This window comes from Nyctereutes procyonoides, unplaced genomic scaffold (genome assembly GCF_905146905.1).
Source record: "Nyctereutes procyonoides isolate TBG_1078 unplaced genomic scaffold, NYPRO_anot_genome, whole genome shotgun sequence".
NCBI lineage: Eukaryota > Metazoa > Chordata > Mammalia > Carnivora > Canidae > Nyctereutes > Nyctereutes procyonoides.
In genome coordinates, this window is record NW_026575145.1 from 483878 (window position 1) to 505405 (window position 21528).

Below are 21528 nucleotides of genomic sequence, written 5' to 3' on the forward strand. Positions count from 1 at the left end.
TTGCCTAAAATCAGAAAGATAGGAACGAGTAAAAAGAGGGATTCAAATGCTAGTCTGTTCTCTAAAGCCTGCCAGTGTCTTTCATGAATGATGGTATGTAACTGATTCTGGAAGAATGCTTATAAAAAAAGTCATGATTCTCATTTTATTGTTTTAAGTCTTGAACTTTAAGAAAAATACAAATAAAGACAGTTGAGGCCTCAAGGGGAATTAGTTCAAGATCTCTTTCTGGGCTTCTTCACCTCTCTCTGACTCCTCCATAAAATAAGAAACTGTGATAAGTTGTTGTCATAGTTCACTTCACTGATTCTGCTTTCTTTCTGGAAGAGGAGCTTTCTGAGGGGTTAGAAGTGTGGCATATGTGGGCATAGTTTACATGTTTCCCCAGGTCTACTAAGCCTTTGAGTAAGAAGTGCCCTAAGAGTGCTTTTACAGCTAATGAAGTATGACTTCTCAATTTACTTGTCATTATGTTGTAAATATATTTTTCCTGGGGTCTATTGCGGAGGATTGGCTGTGATCAAGGGGTAGACCTAGGTCCTTTGGTCAAAATACCACCAACATGCACCCCAGGCCTTCCCTACTTAACGTGAAATGAAGAATGAAAAATTCAGAAATGTCAATGTGATTGTAGGGTTGTGGTTGAAATCCCTAGAAAAGAAGAATATGAAAGGAATGTTGATGTGAAGAAAATTAGAAACAACCTTCACAGGAGTGAAAATCTTGTCTACACAAATTAGACAATAAAAATTGGAAGAGGTTAAAATTGAGTATGGATAGAACATTTAATTCAGGAGATGTAGGGAATCAAATGAATCTCCTCTAATAGACATAATTCTGAGGCCCTGATGAACATAGCAATTATACCAAAAGATGAAGTAGAATCATGTTGGAAGTTACTATCCCTTAGAAAATTTGTTCAGTCTTAAAGATTTTATTTATTTATTTATTTATTTATTTATTTATTTATTTATTTATTTAGTAAATAGAGTGTACACACACAAAGGGAGAGAGAGAGGGAGAAGCAGGCTCCCCACTGAGCAGGGAGCTTGATGTGAGGTTCCATTCCAGGACCTTGGGATCATGACCTGAGCTGAAGGCAGATGCTTAACCTACTTAGCCACCCAGGTGCCCCAGAAAGAGAGCTCACAACAGGGGAGGAGGGGCAGGGAGGGAGAGGCAGACTCCCTTCTGAGCAGGGAGCCCCAGTCTTGCATCTTTAACCATTGAGAATTTAATAGCTTTATTGAATTTTTGATCTGAAATATTAGCCCGTCTAACCTGATAGTTTGCACCTTACCCCCCTCACAACCCCCTCCAGTGGGACTATATACAATCTTAGGAAAATAAAAAACAAAGAAAACCTGTGATGTATTTTTGTGCTCTATTCAGGACAATCATTGTTTTTCACTAAAAATATTGATAATAATTAAGGAAATACAGTATCTAAATGCATACGTAGTGTTTGAATTGATTTATAAGGGGTTAAGTGCTTAAGAAAGCATTTATCAGGTAGATGGACTGATTATAAATCAAATATATCAAATGTGTAAATCCAGCTTAAAATCTTGTGAAGGGGGGATCCCTGGGCGGCGCAGCGGTTTGGCGCCTGCCTTTGGCCCAGGGCGCGATCCTGGAGACCTGGAATCGAATCCCACATCAGGCTCCCGGTGCATGGGGCCTGCTTCTCCCTCTGCCTATGTCTCTGCCTCTCTCTTTTTCTCTCTCTGTGACTATCATAAATAAATAAAAATTTAAAAAAATATTGTGAAGGATTTAAGTTAAATTAAGGACAGATTGGTTAGGAAGTTTTAATTTGTCCAACTTTGATTAATGAAACAACAGTTGAAAATGAAGAGCCAGACTGGCTAGATCTGAATTTCAGTGCTGTCATTTTTTTGGATGATGCTCTTGTGTGAGGTACTCAATCACCTTGTGACTCAGTTTCCTGATTTGTAAAAAGCAGGAAATAATCATACCTATTTCATACAGTTGTTAGAAAAATTAAGAGTCATTACAAGATAACTGCCAAGAGCAGAGTATGGTACATAAGTAAGCCTTAGGTATGGGTTTGCTTTTGATAACCACAAAAATGTTTGTTGTCACTCCCTCTACACCCTTAACTTTTCACCTCTTCCCAGGAAGTCCTGTGTGTATTTCCTCACTCCATGAAGCTCTTTCTCCTGAGTACACAACTACTTCATTGCACTTATGATGGCCTTTAAATGTATATATTGAAGCCATTTTGTGGCACCAACACAGTCCTAAATCCGAAAGTAATACTAATTAGTGAATTTTTCTTGGTTTTCTTAGATGCCACGCTAGGGAACACATTATGAAGTTACTTATTAATCCACTATTTTTTGCCCAATCCACTTTCCTCACATTCCTTAGCCTGCCCCCACACCTTTCTTTTGCTATACTTTTCTCCTAGCTTGAGAATGATTGATTCTGATCCTTTTTCCTTGCTTGTCTAAGGGTCTGTTTTATCAAGATAAAGACCTTCTCAAAGGACAGGGGGAATGAGAAACCATGAATGGCAAGATAAAATTGCATATTAAGTATTAATTAATACTTGAATGGGCTTTTTTGGTTTCACTTATTAAGAATGTTGGCATTTTTTATTTAAAAAATATTGAATATTTTGATTAGAGTAGGATTTAGCAAATTAATATGCTTGCTCTGATCAATTCAAGGAATATGACCTTTTCCAAGTGATGTGTAAACCCAAGTGAAGTACATTAGTACCTTCAGGGTACAACTTGGAAAATTCTTTTTGTACTTGGAAAGTGCTAACACTTACTTCTTCAGGTGTATTATGTTCCTGGATTGTTACATAAATTTAATTTAATTTTTATGCCTGCAGTGAAGGTAGGCATTATTATTCCCATTTCATAGCTTGGAAACTGAGCCTCTGGGAGGTTTAGTGATTAGCCAAAGGTCATGAGACTCTAAGTAATAGAGCAGGAGGAGTCTGAACCTAAATTCAAGGATCTAAACATTCCAGATCCTGATATCCTACAACCTCTGGGGATGTAGGCATGTTCCAAGGAAACTTTGCCTCACCTTGGTAAACTGTTTGAAAATATTCTTTGTATACTAGTCTATTATCACTGTTTATTTTATCTTTATTTATTTTAATTCAAGTTAATATATAGTGTATTATTAGTTTCAGGGGTAGATTTATCAGTGTTTAAATTACTGAGTTAATCTGAAGAAAGCTGGAGTACTAAAGAATGGTTCACTTCCCCACCCCCACCCCCCAACTAACATTTTTTTTTTTTAATTTAAATTCAGGGAAGGGAGGCAATGGTTCACTTTTTATTTTGACTCGTTCCCATTTCTTTTCTAAGTAACCTATATAAGGTGTTTCAGAATTTCTGTTTGGTAAGACTCCCTGTTCACATAAAATTTTTCAAATTTAGCTCACTTACTTCCAAATAGATTTTTAGAGATAGGCATTGCAGAAAACTCATGTTTAGTGAAAACACCAGTGAATAATGAAAACATCTTTGGTTATAAGTGTAGGTCTGGAGATATTACTATGTAAATGTAATGGAAATTTTATTCTTTATGCTTACAAGAATGCATTTATGAAAGTATTCCAGGTGTGTACTCTAATCAAAGAGGAAAATCCTAAGAAATGAGGAAAAGAACATTCTCTTTTTGTTTGTATTGTTAAATATTATCAACTCATGATGAATTGAAACAGGCCAAGCAAACTTCTCATTTGGAAACTGGAGTTTAGAATACTCGGTTGAAACAAGTTTTAACTGTAACAGAAAAATAACCATATAATTGACCCTAGAACTGAAAGAAGTTAATTTGATCCAGAGCCTGAGCACAATATAGACAATTGTTAGAAATGTATTGCAGCAGAATTAAGTATTGAGAGCTCTTTTTCCTTTGTTGAGGAGGACGGGAGAAGGAATAACTCAGAAGCGAGTGAGGCAACTCTTAATTGGAAGTCAAAATGTGTAGCTCCAATGACAGCCTGATTGGAGCTGCATGGCTTACAGAGGAGTATGGTGTACAAAAACATAGTTCTTAAGAGTGAGATAAGGAAGAATGATACGCTACACAACATCAGTAAAGTTTATTATAGAAAATGATCCTTAAAAAGATAAGCTATATGCAGCCATGGTTGGGCAATTAGAAAAAAATTAAGCTTATATAAACTTATTAAACAGAACTATGGATTTTGAAATTTGAGAGCTGGCATATTTAACATAATTTTATTGGCTTCTGGAGCATTTAAAACATTAGATTTTATAGATTTTTCTATTTTCCTCTCCAAGTTACAGACAAGCTGTGCCAGTGAAACTGATTGGACAGTTTTATTGGTTAAAATGATAGAAAAATGCATTACAATATTAAATTGAGTTCTGTCTTTTTACTTATCTTGAAAAAAGAAGAAATGTTAAAGGCATTAGCCAAAATTAGAACTTACGAGTATCCTTAGAAAGAGAATCTGATTGCCCTATTAAAGAATTTTAATGTTTTAAATGTGATAAATTGAGAGGTCATCAGATATTTTTATGTACTCTATTTTCCTAGGTGAAAACTTAAAATTTAAAAGCAATATATATTAGGAACCTCTGATACAGAGAACCCAGAATAATACAGTTTGTGAATTTAAATGACTGTGCCAAGCAATGTGGGGTTCTGTTTCCAATAGACTTTATTTCCCACAAATCTAAATGTATCCATATTGGTGGAATGTCAAGTCCTTTCAAAGAATCAGTGTGACCTCTATGTATGGCTTATGTGGATAAAGGAGGGTAAATCTAAGAGGGATTTAGGAGGAGGATCAATGTTAATGGGAATTTATTAGATTTGAGGGCAAGGAAATTATCAAAAATGACTCTAATTTTTAATTTACACAGTTGGATAATTGTTGAAAATGTTTGCAATTCTAAAGACCACTGCAGTGATGAGGTAGGTAGAGGCAAGATAGAGATAGCACGAATTCAATTTTGGACATGCTACATTTTCAGTGCCCATCAGTCAAATATTTCCTAATCCTACATGTACTCTATGGTTGCTGAGATTAATTTTTTTAAATTTATTTATGACAGTCACAGAGAGAGAGAGAGAGAGAGAGAGAGAGAGAGAGAGAGAGAGGCAGAGACATAGGCAGAGGAGAAGCAGAAGCAGGCTCCATGCACCGGGAGCCCGATGTGGGATTCGATCCCGGGTCTCCAGGATCGCGCCCTGGGCCAAAGGCAGGCGCTAAACAGCTGCGCCACCCAGGGATCCCGGTTGCTGAGATTAAATACAAATATTACCTTCAAGAAGCTTATATGGCATTATTCAAAATATATTGGTGATAGTTTTTACCAATATTTGCAATATAATTTACAATAGAGCTTGTAAGTCAAGCTATATGACTCTAGCTAGACCTGATAGAAATATGGTACTGGAAAAAAGTCAGATATTTTCAACATTTCCTCTTTTCCTTTATTCATCAGTTGGCCTGACACTTTTTACTCAATGAGTAAACGGTTGAAAAGTTATTTTTTAACCATTAAATTTTTTAGTAGAATTTTATTTTAAAAGTTTTTATTATTATATAGTTGGCATACAATGTTAGTTTCAGATGTACAACATAGTGATTCAACAATTCTATACATTACTCCATGCTTACCTTGATGAGTGTGATCACCATCTGTCACCATACAATATTATCACAATATTATTGACTATATTCCCTATACTATATTTTTCATCTCTATGACTTATTTTTTTATAACTGGAAGTTTGCACTTATTAATCCCCTATCACCTCCCCTTTAACAAACACCAGTTTATTCAGCTTATTTTCTGTATTTATTAGTGTATTTGTTGTTGTTTTTCTTATTTGTTTGTTCTTTTTAGATTCCACATATAAGTTGTCTTTCTCTGTCTCACTTATTTCACGTAGCATAGTGCCCTTCAGGTCCTTCCATGTTGTCTCAAATGGCAAGATCTCATTCTTTTTTATGGTTGAGTAATATTCTCTTGTATATATATACCACATTTCTTTATCCATTTTTTGATTGATACTTGTGTTATTTCCATATCTTGACTATTATAAATAATGTTGCAATAAGCGTAGGGGTGCATATCTTTTTTAATTACTGTTTTCATTTTTTGGGGTGAATACTCAGTAGTGGAATTACTGGGTTACATGGTATTTCTATTTTTAATTTTTCGAGGAAACTTCATATTGTTTTCCACAGTGGCTGTACCAGTTTGCGTTCTCACCAACAGTGCCTGAAGATTCCTTTTCTCTACTTCCTCACCAACACTTGTTATTTCTTTTTGACCCTAGCCATTCTGACAGGTGTAAGATGATAAGGTTGTTAAGTTTATGGTTTGGCTGTTAACCTCTTTTCCCATATACCAATTACAAATATCTTCTCCCATTTGATAGGCTTACTTTTCATTTTGTTACCATTTCCTTTGCTGTGCAAAAGCTTTTTATTTTGGTGTGGTCCCAGTAGGTCACCTTTGCTTTTTTACCCCTTGTCTGAGGAGACCTATATAGAAAACTGTTGCTAAGGCTGAGGTCAAAGAGATTACTGGCTGTTTTCTTCTAGGAGTTTTGTGATTTCATGTCTCATGTTTAGGTCTTTAATACATTTTAAGTTGTGTGTGTGTGTGTGTGTGTGTGTGTGTGTGTGCATGTTTGTATAGTGTAAGAAAGTGGTCCAGTTTCATCCTTTTACATGTAGCTGTCCAGTTTTCCCAGCACCACTGACTAAAGAGACTTTAATCAGTCTTTTCCCAATTGTATATTCTTGCCTCCCTTGTTGTAGATTAATTGATCATATAAGCATAGGTTTATTTCTGGACATTCTATTCTATTCATCTATGTGTTTAGTTTTGTTCTGGTACCATATTGCTTTGATTATTACAGCTTTGTAGTGTATCTTGAGATATGTAATTGTGATACCTTCAGCTTTTCTTGTTTTCAATATTTCTTTGGCTATTTGAGGTCTTTTGTGGGTTGATACAAATTTAAGGATTATATGTTCTACTGAGAAAAATACTATGGGTATTTTGATGAGGGTTGCATTATATAATACAGACATTTTAATTTGTATAATCCATGAATATGGAATGTCTATTTGTATTCAATTTCTTTCATCAGTGTCTCAAACTTTCAGAGTACAGATCTTTCATCTCTTTGGTTAAATTTATTCCTAGGTATTCTAATCTTTGTGGTGCAATTGTAAAAGGATTGCTTTCTTAATTTCTCATTCTGCTAACTTATTAATGTATAGAAATGCAACCAATTTGTGTTTTAATTTTGTATCCTACAACTTTAATGAATTGACTTACTTTTAATCTTTTGTGTGTGTGTGTAGTCTTTAGTGTTTTCTGTGTAGAGTATGTCATCTGCAAATGGTGACAGTTTAATTTCTTCCTTACTAAGGTGAGTATCTTTTATTTCTAGTCTGACTTCTATGGATGAGACTTGTAGTACTATACTGAATACAAGTGGCAGGAGTGAACATCTTTGTCTTCTTCCTAATCTTAGAGGAAAACCTCTTACTTTTTCACCAGTGAGTATGATGCTAGCAGTGAGGTTGGTTTGATTAGCTATAGATTTTTCATATATGGTACTTATTATTATATTGATGTATGTTTCCTCTAAATCCTGATTTCTAAATAGATATCTACATTCATATTTTTAATGTAAAAATACATTAATGAAGTTTCTACTATCTTGTTGGAATTAGGTTATTGTGAGGATGAAACTTTTCTAATATGTTTTGGAAATTGTTTTATGGGGGCTGATTCAAAATCGTTGGTTGGAAGAGATTAAAACCATGCCTTTTGGAATGTGATAAAAGGAATATTAAGTAAAAATATACTCTGTATTTGTGTTAACTTGTGTGTATGAGTGTATAAGATATTTATATACATAAATGTGTATGTGTGTATATAGTTTTCAAAATGTGTTTAGATGCAAGTTTTTAATGAAATCTTCTCTATAACAACTGGGTGAGGACAGTAGAATGGCCCAGATTTTGTTAAGTTCATTTCTTAGTTTAGGACACTGTGGCTCTGAGTCACTTCCTGTAATTCCTTGATGGTGGAGTCAAAATGAATGAGTTTGCTCTACAGACCCAGTTCAGTTCTGCTTCCATTATTCTGAGTGGATGAACTATGGAGTGGGGAAATTATTCTAGGAAAACCTGTAATAATGAATTTTGACAAGCTTCTAGGACAGTAATACATTGGATTATTTAGGTTTTCTACTTGGAGATTATAAACTAAAAAACTATGAGTGAAGTTGCAGTGATGGTGAAGAAATAATAAAATGGGATGAGATGGGCCATCTGATAATTATTAGTGGGGATAGTGGGGATTAATTATTAGAATAATTAGTCCTTAAGCTTGGAAAGAAGCATATATACTAAGGTTGTTGACTTCTTAAAATACAATAAAGTGTCATAAAAATGATTTAGGAAGGAGTGATATCAGCTAGATGGCAGGGTGGGAAGCTCTAGACCCTTCTCCCCTACAACATATCAATTCAACCACAATTAATGGACAAATTTCCTTTATGAGAAATCCACAGACTGAGTGGCTCCTGGATCCTGACAAATACAATATCAGACTCCCTGAAGCCAGTGGGAGTTTTAGGACACCCTTTCACCAGAATCCCTATTCCTGACATAGTGCCATACAATCAGGGAAAGAGTTCTTTCTACCAGCTTCTTTAAGGGGAAGGAAGAAGTTGGCTCACACATATGATACTGATGCTGAGTGTCCTGAGGATGCTCCCCAGAGGACTGGCTGCTGCCTTGCTAGTCTTGGAGATCTGAAGGGTCTGGCACAGTCTATCTGCCTGGGGGGGAAATAAAGATTGCGGCTTGGGCAGTTAGAAGACGTAGCACCTCCCCTCAGCTCAGTACAGAATGAGTAGTCAAAAACCATGGCTGCCTTCTTTTCTGTGGGGAGGAAAAAAATTTGTCCGGGCATTTAATGTCACCAGCTCTTCTTGGAGTGGGCCAAAGGATTACCTTCTGTCTTGTCTGTCTCAGAGTGCTGATGGGACCTGGCAAATTCTGGCTATCTGGGGACAAGTGAGAACAGAGATGAGAGATTTCGGCTGGCAAATAACGTTGCCCCCTCCCCCTGGTTCAGCAAGAGCAAGCAGATGAAAAATTTTAGCTCTCAGTTTCTCTGTGGGGGAAAGGATTGGATGGAATGCCCAGCGATCCAACTTTTCTGGGGGCTGCTCAAAAGACACATCTGATAAAGGATGTATGATACCATGGATGGATACATGGTGGATACATGTCATTATTACTTTCTCCAAATTCACAGAATGTCCAACATCAAGATTGAACTGTAATGCAAACTATGGACTTTGAGTGATTATAACGTGTCAATGTAGGTTTATCAGTTGTAACAAATGCATTGTTCTGGTGGGGGATGTGGATAATGAGGGAGGCCATATGTGGATAGAATCAGGGGTAAACAAAAAATCTCTAACTTCTTTTCAATTTTTCTGTAAATCTGAAAATGCTTTATAAATAAGGGCTTAATAAAAAGACCAAACAAACCAGAAATGTCCAAGGTGATTAACAAAACTATTTTAAATAACGTACTTATATTTTTATATTGACATTATGTTTATTCAAAGTTTAAATAGGTGAAAAGTATTATTTCTCAGCAGATAGAGGAACCAATCAATTGATCTTTGACTTTTAAATTAAATGGCATAATTTTGATGACTGTTACAGAATGCTGGATGTGTGTGCTGATGTATAGTTTATATAAGAATACTATGTAGCATATAGCTATCATACAAGATACTGCTTAATCATTTTAGTTTGGATAAGAAAATTATGCCTCTGAACTGTGAATTACAAAATCACTTGGGAGCAAACAGTTTGACACAAATGTGACATTTGAAAATGAAATTGCATCAATAATGTGGTGACTCTTCTAGGTTTCATTGGAATTGTCGATAGTGATTTGGAAAGGAGCTTGGGCTAGCTGTGCACTCGCTTCAGTAGCTGTGCTGCTCCTTATCAGGTGCAGTGTCAAATAAACTTCATGAAGATTTAAAGCCTTAGAGATAAGCGTGCAATTGAAAATGCATTCCTATTATGCACTTAAGGCAATGTGATACTACCTGTTCTCTAAACTGAATTTTAAGCAGCTGGAGCTATTGGGAACTAATTTCCTAGGTTAAACGCTAATTTTCCTGGATCATTCTTATTGTACTTCATTGTGATATTCCATTTTAAAATATAAATTTGGAATTATTTCAAGTTATTTTATAGTTGAGATTATTAGTAAGAAGCTGCAAAGTGATTTCAATGACATGAGCTTATTAAAATCTGCTTTTTTTGCTGGTTTTTCTACCTCCAAGAGTCATTGCCTAGCAAGAGTTACAAATATGAAAATACCTGTTTCCATTTGGCATGGCTTTGATCAGTTTATGGCTTAGACTCAGAGATGAGAGGTTTTCATAAGCAGTTATCTGCTATGTGTGCTAAAATAATTTAATGCATGTCCAAAAATGTATTGTTCTACTTTAAAAAAAATTAGATGATCTGCATCATGTCTCATTGAGTCAGTAATCTTTCAAGGGTGATGTTGAAGGAAGAACCTGGTGAATAGGCTGTTGAGCCAATGGGTGTCCTAGCTGATTACTTACTAGCTCTGTGGTTTGGGCAAGTTGTTTAACTCTCCTGTACCTTATGTTCCTCATCCACAAATTGAGTATGATAATACAGAGTTTTTTGTGATATTTTGAAAATAATATATATATGTGAAACTACTTTTATAAGTGACAGAGTCCTACATAAGTTAAGACAGTGTTTCTCAACCAATTTGTCCCCTAGGAATCATTTGGTAATGTCAGAAGTCATTTTTGATAGGTAGAACTTGGGGCAGAGGGTGTGCTACCAGCATCTAGTGTGTAGAGGCTGAGGATACTGCTAAACTCCTATAGCGCACAGGACCCAAAGATCAATAGTACTGTGGTTGAGAAACCTTGGGTTAAAAATTTAAAACCTCAAACATTTACATAACTCTAAGGGGCTTATAATCCTAGTTTTTCAACCATTCTTTAGTGGGTATAGATGCTATATTTAATCACTTAGTTTATGCTTTAATTCAAAATATGCAAAAAAAAACAAAAAAAAACAAAATATGCTTAAAATAGTATTCACTATAGCATTATAATTTATTTGCATTACATTTTGATAATATATTTCCACATATATTCACTTTTTGCTAAATTTTCTTTTTTTAAAAAAAAGATTTTAATTATTTATTCATGAGAGACACACACAGAGAGAGGCAGAGTCATAGGCAGAGGGAGAGGCAGGCTCCATGCAGGGAGCCCAATGTGGGACTTGAACCTGGGACTCCAGGATCACGCCCTGAGCTGAAAGCAGATGCTTAACTGCTGAGCCACCCAGGCATCCCTTTTTATTAAGTTTTCCACAAGGAAATATAATTGTGATCCATGAACGTTCTTGAGTTTGTTCAGCTCCCAATTTCATAGATATTTTAATCATTTTAAAAAATAAACCTGATAGTTTTTTTAAATTCTAGCTTATTATAGATCCCCAATCCATTATTTGAAAATATTAAACAAAATGTGTTTCAGAATCTTTTTGGATTTTAGTCTGGTAGTATAGTGCCAACCTTACATAATATATATGTTATATTAAATCTTATCATGGTCTGGGGCAGTGCATTTTACTCTATTTATACAGTAAAATAGTCACACTAAGTGGGTTAAATGAGTTTATATCAGTTCAGATCATATTTTACCACTAAAAGAATTCAGGTCAGATTTTGTTGACAAATGAATTATAAAACAAGGCTTCCAGTTTTCAGGGCCTTTGTGGATTTTGTAATTGTAGATGTTCTATAGAACTCTTTATATCCTTTTACTAAACATAATGCCTCATATCTATGAAGCTATGTCATATTACCAAAAGAGCAACAGAGTATATAAATTTTGTTATACCAAATAGATAGGCACTCCTTTCCCAACCAATTCAGTAATTATCAGAAAGTACATGTATATTTGAAACACGTACTGTCTTAATTAATGTTCCAAGTTGTGCCAGACTATATAAGTAAGTGTCCCAGTTAATGAGCAGTTATAACCTATTTTCACAGTTACAAGGAAAATATACTCTGCAAAATGAAAACACTCCTATAAAGGATACAATTTATAACACAATATATTTACAAAGTATAATTGGATATATCCAATTTGAGAGTGAGAGTATTATTAGTGTCTATTTTATTTAATAGTGAATATGTATGTTCAGAACTTGACATAGCTTCAGAACAATGTCACCATGACCAAGTGTAATTATGTATCCAACTCTCACTGTGTTTCCTTATGAATACTTAAAATTTAAGAATTGCTTAAAGAAAAGGATGATGGGACAGATACTTGAGAGGCTTGGTAAAGTGACATAATGAATTGGAGGTACAAGAAAATGCTTCTCAAAGACTGCTTTCTGCATAAGGATATGGACATGGGCAGAATAGAATTCTAATGAGGTTTATAAATGAGTGGCTTTTGTCTTGACCAGTTCTTCAAGGCTTCTTCACACCGAAGCACATGATATTGAAATGGTCCAAGGCTGTATCTCATTAGGATCACCAATATGCTGTGGGAGTCTTGGCCCTGCTTCCTTTACCATGTTGAAGTCAAACTTCTTTGATGTAGATTTTCTTGAGGTGAACTCTGTGTTTGAAACCCTTCAAAAGGACTTTGGTTTCCAGGAATGTGATAGTAGACAACCTAAAAATATTTCCACTATAAAATATTTATAAATGTATAAAATATAAAAATGTCTTTTAAACTCCACAGCTAGGAACCTAAAAAAGAAAAGGACACTTCCAGCTCCTAAAAATGAAGAGGAGAACCAAATTCAGGAAGCAGAGGTTTGAAATCAAAGTAAATGAAACTATTATTTAAAGACTTGACTAGTGAGAGAGACAGGGCTTTGGATAAAGAAGGGCAGTTGAAACTAAGTTTCTTACAAAAAACTAATGCCTTCAGAAAGCTGTATCCTCATGAAATGGTGGGAAAGGAAAAAAAATGCCTGTTGGCTAGGAATTGTGACAAAATAAGTTGGCCAAATTTGGATTAGACACTCGATAGAACATAAAGAAATAAATGTTTCAGTAGAATTTATAGTCAGAGCTTATAGTCAGCCTATATGCCTTTGTATGGATTGATTTTATATTTACAAAGTATATTGTAATTTTAGGAAATTAACATAAACATTTTCCAGGGGTAACTGACACATGATACCAGATGTTTCTGTGGAAATACACAAATAAAGCCCTACTCAATATAAGCTAATGATCCAAAGTTACCAAACTTGCAAGGAAAAAAAAATCAAGAATGTCTTGGAAGATACAGCAAATATAGGATATGACTCATAAACATATAGAAATATCATTAATAAACCATAGTGTAAACATATAAAATTGTCCGAGTAATAAAGGAAAAAATTAGATGTGTAAGGACAGGATAAAAAATTTCCAAGTAAAATTTTTCAAAAGGCGTAATTGATTGCTAGAAATTAAAAATGTTTTCCAGTTTATGGACTTAAAATTAGAGGTAGCTTAAGAAGAATTCATGATTTAGAAGGCATATTGGGGTAATTGTCCAGAATGCAGCCCTGAGAGATAAAGAGGTGATATGGCTAAGAAACATGGGCCACTGAATGTTAAAATTGAACATTATATACCTAAAATTTTTCTAGAAGGAGAAATTGGAGAGAGTTTTCCAGATTTTTCACAGACATGACTTCTCATATTCAGGAATTCAGGAATTACAGTGAATCACAATATAAGATCAATCAAAACAAATTCACATTTGGAACATTATAATGAAGTTAAAGAACCCTGAAGACAAAGAGAAGACTTTAAAAGCACCAAGGAATAAAGGCTGTCTGTCACCTCTTTACATGTGATTTTTCAATACCAATAACAGAAACCATAAAATAGTAGAATGATCTTTAACGTTATCTAAGTTAATCTGGAATTCTATCTATATCCATGTAAACTGTAATTTTAAGGGTGAAGCAGAATAACACCCATTCAAAGATTGAGACAATTTACTACTAGTAGACACTAAAAAACAACTAAAGAATGTACTATAGGAAGAAAAAAGAAGTCCTACCAGAAAGAAGGCATGAGAAGAAACATGGAATGGTGAGCAAAGAAATTATTACACAAGTAGTCAGTGTACATTATGGTTATACTTAAGTGCTTACCTGGGGGTACAAAATCAAGATGGAAATAGGCTTTGTTATTGTAATGTTAACATTCTAAGAGGTCATTCATTCATTTAACAAGTATTTGTGGGTCAGGCAAACACTTGAGGTGCAAGAATTACAGCAGGAGACATACAGCATAACAAAAGTCACCGCCCTCATGCAAATTTCATTCTAGAGGGGAGAGGTGGGCAACTATCAAAGTACAGTTATATCAGTTATATACTGCCTCAGGGGATGATACATATTAAAATTAAAAACAAAGCAGAAATAAAAATTCCTGAATTGGATGAGTTATAATTTCAAATAGGGCGTCAGAGTGGGCTTCACTGAGGGAGTGGCATTGGAGCAACAGTTTGGAGGAAGAAAGAGAACAAGCATTCTAGGCAGAGGGAACAGTAGATACAAAAGGCCCAAGGAAGGAATTTGTCTGGCATATTTGAGAAGGAGCTAAATCCAAATAAGCTAGGAGAGTAATGGGAGGTGAAGCTGAAGAGGATTGCGAGAAGAGTTTAGAATAGAAGGGTGACAGGATGAGAATTATGTTGAACAAAGATTAGTTTGGATGCGATATTGGCAATTAACTGAGGAAAAAAGGGTAGACAGGAGATTTAGGACACTACTGCAGCAATCCAGGCAAGTGGTGATGGATGAGAAATATAGGGTCCTCCTATTGTTCAGAGGAGGTAGAGAGATTGATTTTAAGATATGAAATCAAATGTATATGCTAAACTTATTAAGTTTAACTATAAAGCCATATGTTACCATTTTTATAAGTATATGATGGTCAAATACTAGCAATTTCGCATAGTTTAATATTAACAGAATCTATAACTTCTAATAAAGTTAAAGGAAAAAGAAACTTAAATAGATTAATAGAATATAGGAGTCTCTAATGGTTTGTCACCCTCTCAAGGGAAGGGGAGGTGAATGGAGGGATGGAGACTGGGTGACGGATACTGAGGAGGGCACTTGATGGGATGAGCACTGGGTGTTATACTGTATGTTGGCAAATTGAATTTAAATTAAAAAAATAAAATCTTAAGAAAAAGATTAATAAAATATAGGAAAGGAAAACTAAAAAAATCACAAGAAAGAAAAGTAAATGAAAGCAGAGAGTATGACAATAATAACTCTAAGTATATTCCTATCAAAATAGATCCAAGTGGACACAACTCACAGAAGACAGAGAGCTTGTCAGTTTGAAAAAAATAAAATTGCTCTAAATTCTCAAATTCCTAACACATAAACTGCAGAAAGAGGGAAGGAAAGGGAAAATTGTACCAGATAAATATGAACTGACCAGAGATTGGTGAAGTTATTTTTACAAAGAAATGACACTTTAAGAATAATAGACGGTTGGCATATAAAAGCAATTCTTAGGAAGATGAAGTTATATCTCATGCTCTTAATGTCATAATCCTAAAATATATAGAGAGAAATTGATGAAAATATGTACGGATCTAAAAAGTTGGTCATGGAGAGAGAGAATTTAACAAACTCTTAGTAATTAATAGATAAAGCAGGCCAAATATTTGGTTAGGTTATAAAGAATTTGTATAGCCCAGTTAATAAAATTGATATACTAACATATATAGACTCTTGTATTAAAAGAATAAATAGACTCTTGTATTAAAAGAATAAGAGTTCATGTCAAAAACATAAAATTTATAGAAATTATTCTTTCTGCTATAAGCCAAGTCTCCAAAACACCAAAAAGCTGGTATCATACAGGCCATATTCTTTGATTACTATATAACTAATAACCATATAAGAAGTAAATTAAAAGCATCCAGATATCTGGAAATTAACACATTCTAAATAACTTATGGGGTGATTTTTTAAAATAAATACTAGAAAATAGAAATTGGAAGCTATTTTATAATCAGTTGATACCAGTGGAAATATTACAAATCAAATTTGAGGGATATAGCAAAAAATAGGAATTAATGAGCATGGATCACCTTAAATTCTTAAGATGAAAGGCTCAAAATCAGTTAGCTAAGCATCTGAAGCTGGAACTGATGAAATAGTAGAAAAACTGAAAACACAACAGCAGAAATTATTACAACATAAATTAAAGAAATAGTGGGGAAGGTAAGCAAAACTAAAAACCGTTATTTTGAAAACAGATTATTGGCATGCTTGATCAAAAATAAAGAAGTCAAATTCTATTAGAAATAATGACATCATAATTATAGGCATAATACGAAGAAAACTTAAAATTTTATGCAAAATGTTATGCCAGTAAATTTAAAAACTTAAATGGAATGAATTTTCTTAGAAAAACACACCAAACAGTCTCAAGAAGAAATGGATAACCTGCCTAAATGTATTAAAAATAAAAATTTACCCTCTCTACACCCAAGCCCCAAATACTAGGCCTAAATGGTTTTACTGTTGAGTTCTCGCAAGCATTCAAGAAGCAGACACTATCTAGCTAATGAAAAAAGGTCATTGTTAATCTCCTCTTTTAAAAAAAGTGTACATCACGGTGCATATGCTTTTCTATTTAATTTTAGGCATATTTAGGCCTGAAATTCTGTATGGAGCCTTGAAACTCCCAGCTGTTCTAATTAGCAATTGGTAGAAAAAGGATTTCTGGATGAAATTAGAGACTCTTAGATATAAATGAAAGATAAGATTAAAACCAAAAATATATGTATTTACTACTACCTGTTAGGAACGGACCCCTGTATAAGAATTTATATTTATTGTCCTCCTGTTTTATCTTACAACCATTTAAATGTCCTTATGTTCTTATCTGTAGAAAGTCCTTTGCAAAACATTCTGTTTTCAAAAGTATAATGTTATCTTTTGAAGAATGTAACCTTTAATCTCAAATCTTTGCAAATCAATTGTTTTTCATGGAAGATGACATCCAATCTGTGGTATCTAGCTCCATTCTCTACATATATATTCAGGAATTTTTTGTCTCTTCTCCCTCTGAATATAAATGTAAACTGATAAATTAATAGGTTTAGTAGATTTCTCATCTTACAAAATAACATGTAAAAGTGACTTTCTTTGATGACAGTAACATAAGTAGATCAGGATAATATGAGAAGGCAATTTATGAGCAAAACATTAATTACTAATCTAAATGCAAAATTCTAAATTGAACATTTGGCAATTCATTTTCAGCAGATGTTAAATAATAATATATCACCATCAGGTTGGGTTTATTCTAAGAATGCAAGGATAATAAATCTATTAATAGTTCAAAGGAGACCATTCATATAATCTAAATAGATAAAAAGCATTTGAAAAAATTCAACATTACTAATGATAAAATCTTTTATCAAACTATGAATAAATATAACGAATGGTATCTACCAGAAACACACTGGAACACCATTCTTTTTTTTTTTTCTAAGATTTTATTTATTTATTTGAAAGAGAGGGTGAGTGAGAGAGAGTGAGCAAGCAGGGGGAGAGAGAGAAGCAGACTTCCCAATAAGCAGGGACTCCAATGCACAGCTCAATCTCAGGATCCTGGGATTATGACCTGAGCTGAAGGCAGAGGCATAACAGCTGAGCCACCCAGGCACCCCTAGAACACTTTTCATAAGCCCTATTACCTTATATACACCCACTTCAAGAATAATAACAGGAATAGTTGCTTTCTGGTCCAGTGAAAGTTTTACCATTAAACATTTCTCTGTAGGTAAAAGCCTGGTTAAGTGCTTAGGCTTCTGTGTGCAGTGGTTTCAGGCTACAACTTTGCTGATGCCAAAGCCTAATCTTTTGTTCTTGGAACAATTATTAATTCCCTAAACTGTAGGTTCTGAGTATTGCTTGGTCACAAAGTCAGCAGAGTTCGGTGCCTATGATTTTATCCTAGTCTTGTTTTTCTCTGGCTCTTAGAGATTTTCTGTACTTTCAAATGAGTTTAGAAATGCATTTAAAAGTATATTTATTATAATTTATCTGGTGTCTGGATGTTTTGTGGCAGCTGGGGGAATTTAGGATTCTCTATCATTAAAAGTTTTAGAAAAATTAGCTCTTTGTGCTAATAGTTACAAATGCCTTTCATGGTTAAGACATTTGTTGCTTGACATTAAACCAAAGTAACATATGGGCCAGTATATACCATAGTGCCTGGCATAGTGTAGGCATCCAATAATACATTCTTTGCTGGTTGTTTTGTAGATAGATGACCACTTCCGTTTCTTACCCTAAAGTTTATATATATATATATCTCCCAGAAATGGAGATCTAATATGTTTGGAGAAAAAATTTATCTCATAAATTGATAGTTCCTCTTGGATGAGTTAATTTATACATTTAATAGGATAATAATGAAAATGGTAATGGGATATTTTTATAAGCTAGAAGAAATGGATTCTAAAGTTCATATGAAAAAATAAGAATAGCTAGAAATGTGTGTGTGAGTGTGCACTAGATGTTTTACTTATTAAAGGATATATGAACTTTACAATAATTAAAAATAGCCAGGCACCTGGGTGACTTAGTTTGTTGAGCGACTGACTCTTGATTTTTGGCTTAGGTCATGATCTCAGGGTCATAAGACTGTGCCCTGAGGCAGGCTCCACACTAGTTGTGGAGTCTGCTTACGAGTCTCCCTTAACCCTTCCCCTAAATTCAGAAAAAGCTGAAAATTTATCAAAGAACTAAAGTTTTTTGAAGTCATGAAAATATTAGAAGAAATTATGGCATAACATTTTTATTACCTATAGGCAGAAAGGCCTTTTTTTAAAATTTTTAATTTATTTATGATAGTCACAGAGAGAGAGAGAGAGAGAGAGAGAGGCAGAGACATAGGCAGAGGGAGAAGCAGGCTCCATGCAGGGAGTGCAATGCAGGACTCGATTCCAGGTCTCCAGGATCACGCCCTGGGACAAAGGCAGGCACTAAACCGCTGCGCCACCCAGGGTTCCCAGAAAGGCCATTTTTAAGTATGTTTCTAAACCTAAATATCACAAAAGGAAAACAACTAAGAAAATACTTACAATTCACATTATAACAGTTAATTTCCTTCATATATAAAGAACTTTTACCAGTAAGTGAGACACAGCAGCATAATAGAAAAAAATGGCAAAGTATATAAAAAGTGTCTCGCAGGAAAGAAAATAGAAAGAGAAAGAGAAATAACTTTCAAATATATGAGAAGTTCCTCAATATCATGCATATTGAGGAATGTAAAATGAAAACTTTCATTTATCCTAGACCACTAAATTTGATACATAATGTGTGGAGGAATAATAAGGTATGTCTTAGTATTAGAAAAAAATCGACCAGGGTTTCTGTGTGGAGAAAGGAGACGATTAAGGAAGAGGAAAATCAGTTAGAAGAGTAAAATAATTCAGGTGAGAGGTGATTATATAAGATAAAAGTTTTAGCATTTTTGGTATTGAATCCTGGCCAGTTAAGGAGGTGGAGCTTTCTGAACATGAGGAAATATTAGATGTGAAGAGTGATTGTAAAAAGAGGAAAGAAGAATCACTCCTAGTTTTTTTTTTGTTTTGTTTTTGTTTTTTTTTTTTTTAATCTAAGCTACTGCACAGGTATTGATGGCTGTGTGAACTTGGAAGGAAATTCTGAGCTCCAGAATGGAACAGAACTCAGCTGACCCCTAGATTGTAGCCTTGTGAAAACTTGACCCTGGACTAGGTTCAGGACCCAGCCATGCTTTGCCTGGCTCCTAACTCACAGAAGCTGGGAAAGTAAAATATACATTTGTGATCATTTATTTCACAGCAATAGGAAGCTAATACATTTGTACACTTAAAAAAATTTATATTTGACCATTGTAGCAGTAGTATTCTGTAAATATCGATTAGGTCTAGTTGCTCAGTAGTGTTTTTGGAATTTTCTCATATTGATTTTCTGTCTGCTTGTAATAGAGAAGTGTCTTGAAATCTCCCAACTATAATTTTGGATTATCCTTTTTCCTTTCAGAGCTGTCAGTTTTTCCTTCATTTATTTTAAAGCTGCTAGGTACAGGCACATCAATTGAATTGATGAGTTGACTTTTATCATTTGAAAATGTTTGTCTTTCTTCCCTGGTGGTATTCTCTGTCTTAAAATCTAATTTGTGTGATAGTAACACTGCCAGTCCAGGTTTTCTTTATTAATATCTTCATACTCTATCATCTTTAATCCCTTTTTAAACCTATCTGTGTCTTTATCACCAGACTATAGTTGAGTCTTAATTTTTTTATCAACTCAAAATTTCTGCCTTTTAGTTAGAGTGTTCAGGCCACTTAACTTTAATGTAATTAGTGATGCAACAAGGTTTAAGTGTATAGCATTTCTTTGTTTTCTGTTTGTCCCATATGACATTTTCCCTGATTTCCTGTTTTTTTGGATTGATTATTTTTATATCAATTTTACCTCCATTACTTTTAATTATAGCTCCCTTAATTTTTAAGTGACTTTTATAACATTTATGACATTTAACTTATTGCTCTTTACTTTCTGATTATATTATACTACTGAATGTATAATGTAAAATTTTACATTTTTTCCTTCTTTTCTATTATTTTTTAAAGATTTTAATTATTTATTTATGAAAGACACAGAGAGAGAGAGAGAGAGAGAGAGAGAGAGAGAGAGAGAGACGCAGAGGGAGAAGCAGGCTCTGTGCAGGGAGCCCAACGTGGGACTCTATCTGGGGACTCGATCCGGGAATTCCAGTCTCACGCCCTGGGCATGAAGGCAGGCGCTAAACTGCTGTGCCACCTCTTTTCTGCTATTATTGTTGTACATTTTGCCTGTCTATAATTACCCCTAAAAATATTTGTATTTCTTTCTATTGCTGTCATAGTAATTTATCACAAATTTAGTGGCTCATCAAATAAAAATTTATTATCTTGCAGTTCTTTAGAAGTGTGGTATGGGGGCAGCCCCAGTGGCTCAGCGGTTTAGCGCCGCCTTCAGCCAGGGGTGTGATCCTGGAGACCCGGATCAAGTCCCATCTTGGGCTCCCTGCCTGGAGCCTGCTTCTCCCTCTGCCTGTGTCTCTCATGAATAAATAAATAAAATCTTAAAAAAAAAGTGTGGTATGGGTCTCATTGGGCTAAAATCAAGGTGTTAGATTGTATTCCTTTCTGGACAGTTTAGGGAAGAACATATTTTTGGTTCTTTTGGATTGTTGACAAATTCATTTCCTTGAGGTTGTAGCATCTAAGTCCCCATTCTCTTGTTGGCTATTAGCTAAAGGCCATTCCAAGCTTCTAGAGAAGGCTGCTCCTTGGCTCCTGATCTATGACAGATCTAACTCTCATTCCAAATAT